This window comes from Chiloscyllium plagiosum, chromosome 25 (genome assembly GCF_004010195.1).
Source record: "Chiloscyllium plagiosum isolate BGI_BamShark_2017 chromosome 25, ASM401019v2, whole genome shotgun sequence".
In the NCBI taxonomy this organism is placed as follows: domain Eukaryota; kingdom Metazoa; phylum Chordata; class Chondrichthyes; order Orectolobiformes; family Hemiscylliidae; genus Chiloscyllium; species Chiloscyllium plagiosum.
The window spans coordinates 15,397,115-15,402,450 of NC_057734.1; the positions used below are offsets into that span (position 1 = coordinate 15,397,115).

A 5,336-nucleotide genomic window follows, 5' to 3' on the forward strand; every position below is an offset into this window, starting at 1 on the left:
TGAGACATGGTGGGGGGAGGGGAAATGAGGAAACTGGTGAAATCCGAGTTCATCCCTTGTGGTTGGAGGGTTCCTAGCCGGAAGATGAGGCGTTCTTCCTCCAACCGTCGTTTTGTTGTGGTCTGACGATGGAGGAGTCCAAAGACCTGCATATCCTTGGTGGAGTGGGAGGGGGAATTGAAATGTTGAGCTACAGGGTGGTTGGGTTGGTTGGTCCGGGTGTCCCAGAGGTGTTTATAGTTAGTGTAGTGTATATGTGTGTTTAGACTACTAACCGGGCTTTTGAGGGGTTAAAAATGAAACCATCTTTTGGTATTGATGGATCATTATTTTTAAGGGGGGAATGTGTCACAAAGCTGGTTTCCTTTTTCTAAAAGCTGTTCCTTTTCTCAAGGATACTATGTCCTTGGTTTTTTCAGAGGGGTAATAAACTGCTCTTGGTGCCATTTAGTCTGGTTTGGTACAGAGATTAAAGGGATCTTGAGAGGCCTTTGTTTCTATGTAAACAGATGAGACTTCAGGCCAAAGTGGTCATGTTTTAGAAGTGACCTGTATAATGAAAGGGGAGCGGTCAGCTGTCTAGTTCAGTCTTGAACTGGTGAGGAGTTCAACAGTGAGCTGTGTGGAAACTCTCTCTCTCTTTCTGTCCTTCAACTTCAACCTGTAAGCATGTGTTCCATTTATACTGGTTTTTAAAGGGAGTTTGCTTATTGGGACTGTTGTGTATGTTTGGAACAGCATACTTAACTCTAGTTTGAATCGACTGAGTTCTGTAAGAATTCTTTATTCTGTTCTTTGTGTTTCACTGTGTAATTTTGTGAATAAATTTTTGTCTGCTTTAAAATGTAACAGTCAACCTAGCTACTTATTCCAGGTAATTTTCACTGTAAAGCTACCGAAACAAATAGCAAAGTTATGGTGTGGGCTGCCTGCTTAAGAATGCTTTGAGTGGTCTGGCCTAGTCCATAGTATGAGGTACTGCATTTTGGAAAGGCAAATCAGGGCAATAGTTATAAACTTAATGGTAATGTCCTGGGGAGTGTTGCTGAACAAAGAGACTCTGGAGTGCAAGTGAATAGGTCCCTGAAAGTGGAATCGCAGGTAGATAGGTTAGTGAAGAAGTCGTTTTCTTATGCTTTCATTCATTGGATAGAGCATTGAGTATAGGAATTGGGAGATCATGTTGCAGCTGTACAGACATTAGTTAGGCCACTTTGAAATATTGTATGCAATTCTGGTCTCCCTCCCATTGGAAAGATGTTGTAAAACTTGAAAGAGTTCAGAAAAGATTTACAAGTATGTTGCCAGGGTTAGAGGGGTTGAGCAAGAGGGAGAGGCTGAATATGCTGGAGCTGTTTTCCCTGGAGTCATGGAGCCTGATGGGTAACCTTTATAGAGGTTTATAAAATCATGAGGGGCATGGATAGGATAAAAGAACAAGGTCTTTTCCCGTGGGTGGAGGAGTCCAGAGTGAGACATTTAGGGTGAGAGGGGGAAAATTTAAAAGGGACCTAAGGAGCAACATTTTCACGCAGAGGGAGGTGCATGCAATAAATGAGCTGACAGAGGAAGTGGTGGATGCTGGTACAATTGCAATATTTAAAAGGCATCTGGATAGGTATATGAATAGGAAGGATTTAAGGGTATGTGGGCCAAGTACTGGCAAATGCGATTAGATTAGGTTAGAATATCAGGTCGGCATGAATGAGTTCAATCGAAGGATCTATTTCCGTGCTGTACATCTCTGTGACCATAAGTATTGTTACAGCTGTACAAGGGATTGGTGAGACTATATCTGGATATTGAACACAGTTTTGATTCTCTTATTTAAGGAAAGATGTAGTGGCATTGGAGGCAGTTCAGAAGAGGTTCAGTGGATTAATCCCAGAGATGAAGAGTTCGTCATGTGAAGAGGGATTGAACTTAGTCTCTCTGGAATTTTGAAGAATGAGGGGAGATCAAATTGAGCTATTCATGATGATAAGTGTGTGGTTAAAATAGATGTGGAGCAGATGCTTCCTCTTGTGAGGCATTCTAGGACAAGAGGTCATAGTTTAGGATAAAGGAAAGCAAATTTAAAATGGAGTTGAGACAAACCAGTCCTCCCAAAGGGTTGTAAATCCATGGAATTTGCTACTCCAAAGTGCACTGGATGCTGGGACAGTGAGTAAATTTAAGGAGGAGTTGGACAGATTTCTAATTGGTGATTTCTAATTGGTATATGGAGAGAAGGCAGGAAAATGGGGGTGATGAGTATATCAGCCAAGATTGATTGGTGGAACAGATTTGATGGGCCAAATAGCCTGATTCTGCTCCTACATTTTATGAACTTACATGGGTAATATGGAAGGCAAATTGTGTTCGCTAAATCTGTATAAGTTTTCTGAGGCTCTAACAGGGTGGATAGGAGGATCTAGTGGATTAAGTGTAACTGGATTTGTCAAAACAAATCAATAAGGGTGCCACAAAAACACAAAGTGAGGCTGCACTGTTTTGAGAGTAATATATTAGGATTGAATGACAATTGTTTTGTGGTAAATACAGGGCAACAGGAACAAATGGGTAAGTTTGTGATTGGCTGGATGTACCTAGCACAGTGTCGTATGCATGAGAGCTTGGTGGCCAAGAAGTGTCTGTAACCTGCCGTTTTCTGAGCATGATCATCCTGTTCAGCAGATTGTTCTCCAACATGTTTCTCTTCTTTGTCTTCTCATGGTCCATTCAGCTTTAGCAATGCTATCGCTAAAGTGCCACTGATTTTCAGGGCCAGTAACTATGTGGAAAAACAGGGAAGAGATTGTGCCAGCTCTCTTGCTTAATTGCAGAATGTCACCAAGACGGAAATAGAGCAGCACCTTTTATGTCACAGTTATAATGGCTCTAATTCAGGCAGATCAGTCAATGACGTACGTCTCAGCCAAAGAGTCCATCTTAACTTTTAAAATGAGAGCCTGATTCTCCTGCCCTTTACAGTGAGGCCCAGGTTTGTAATTCAGCTTTGTAACCACCTCACTAACACTTCAGAATAGAAGCTGCTTGTAATGATATCGGGAAACTGTCACATCAACTAAAAATCTATGAAGCAGCAGGTCATTTCACTCCTTGAAGTCACTCCACAGTTCACTACATCCATGGCTGATGGTCCAGCTCAATGCCACCTTCCTAAAATCTCTGTATCCCAAAGAAACCAACTCCTGACATTCAACCCGAAGACTTACACTCAGGGAAGTTTATATTCCTCAGGATACAAGCCATTGTGTGGCCAAATCAAATTTTGAAACCCTCTCCTCTCTCTTGACAAAAGTGTATAACAAAGGTCCAAGTTGCAATGTGGAGATGCTGTTGTGGCACCAGCCTCTGTACTGTCACCTCTTCCTTGTTTATTTATCGTTGGGTTACCATAGGAAAGATGAAATAAAGAAAGTGCTTTTCCACACAGGGTCTGACTCAGAACAGCTGAGTGGCCCGAGAAAAGTTCACAGAAAATGTTTGCTAACTTCCATCTCAAACAGTTTAATATTCACAAGGTATGTGGCACCATGTTTAAATGAATGCAATTCCAAAGGCTTCATTAGATATCTAAAGGTAGTGCAATTCCATCTAGTTCTGTTCCTGTGAAAATGAAGATTGTTTTAGAGAGGAAATCTGGGGTCGAGATGAAATAATTAGCAGCAAACATTGTTCAAATTGAGTATGTACAGTAACCCCAGCATCAAATCACCCTGAGTCACTGCTCAGTGAAGGTACTGGACAGAGTGGCGAAAGGAAATGGAAAGCGAAACCGAACTGAGCTCTGTTTGCTGCTGGAGTTCAGTTCATTTCTCAAATACCGAGGGAATCTTTGAGGAAACGAAACTTCAGGCCGGACCGTATTTTTATTTATCTCAGTGAGTGAGCAGGCAATCAGAGGCGAGCAGAGATGTGACGTTCAGAAACCGGCTCTGAGAATAAACAGGAGGGCACCTGCAACACAGACTCTGAGAGAGAGAGAGACCCAGAGGGGGCGCAGCCGGGAACCGGGCACTTACAGTGGACACAGAGAGAGGGAGTTCTGTTCACGTCTTCCATCCAGATCGGACACCGGCGTGAACAAACCAGGGAAGACAAACTGCTGGGAAAGGAGCCTCGGAAACGAGTCTGCTGTTTAACTTTCCTGGAGCGGAGCCTCCAGCGAGGATTGTGAGTTCATTTCGTCTTTTTGTTTCGGGAATTGCAGAATTCGGTTTCTGGTGTGTGAAATGGGTTGCATAGACAGAGCTCTGGAGCAAGTCAGCAGCTCTGGCAGTCTGTGTTATGTGCCTTTGACCTGTCTGAAATAATGAACGAAGGAAGATATTAAAAGCCATTGGTTGTGTTTAACTAGAACAGCGAGACTCGGCTGGGAGTTCTGAATGGGTCATACTGAAACTTCACCCTGACAATTTCACGGAAAGGAATATCATTTCGAAGCGGTGACGATGAACAGAGCAGAAGGGCAAGTTTAAACAACGAATGCATTGTCAGGGAGATGTGTGATGAATGATTTCTGCATCTCGGTTTTGGGCAGTCTTACAAATCCAATTTCAGGCTGAGTGCAGTATCTCAAACAAAGTGCAGTTCTTCTGGACCAACTCCATCCCCTGAAGAAAACGGTGTTTATTGTTCCTGCTACTGTTGGTTTCTTCAATCTGTTGAGCTCTCCAGACTATTTAACCCATCCCCTCTCTATTTACATGTTCTAAAATTCCGTGATTTATCTGAAGTTTCTGGTGAAACATGAGCCTTTGGTGTCACTGCGTTGATGTGATATAGTGGTAGTGTCTGTTCCTCTCAGTCAGAAACATCAGGTTCCAGTGCCACTAGCTTCATGGCTGTGTCAGCGCACATTTGAACAGGTTAACATGAAGCATTTACAGCATACATTGCTACTATCCACCCATCGGATATTACTTTCAGAATATCAGTTGTACACTTATTTCTAACTCTGCTTCTGTCTCAAAACTGGAACACAGATATAATATGTAAATAGTGCAGATTTGAGGAGTCTGGGAATGGAGAGGGGAATGGCTTTGCGGGGGAGTGGAATATCTGTTTTGTCAGTGATGCTGAAATCCTAGTCCACAAACAGATAGAATCACTCCATAGGTACTGGCTGGAGTTCGGTGTTCTGCAGTATCTGATTTTTGTGTGCAGTATTTCTCCAATTGGAAATCAATCATTAAGAAGAGGTTTGATTGAATTGGGTGTACAGTAGGTACAGATTAGTTCCCTCAACTCTGTCAATGCCTGGAAAAGCCATTGCATGCTCAAAATGGTCTGAGACACAAAACACAGCATCCCCATCACTAACATCCTGT

At 42.7% G+C, this 5,336-nt stretch overlaps 1 protein-coding gene across 1 annotated transcript in view; it reads left to right on the plus strand.

Annotated features, from left to right (window-relative positions):
- Window positions 1-3,771: 3,771 nt before the first annotated feature.
- Window positions 3,772-5,336, plus strand: part of LOC122562597 (polyubiquitin-like) — a 6,202-nt gene continuing 4,637 nt past the window's right edge. The window contains exon 1 of the mRNA XM_043715572.1: window positions 3,772-4,179. The gene's annotated coding sequence lies outside the window, so the exon portion shown is untranslated. The remainder of the gene's footprint in view (window positions 4,180-5,336) is intronic.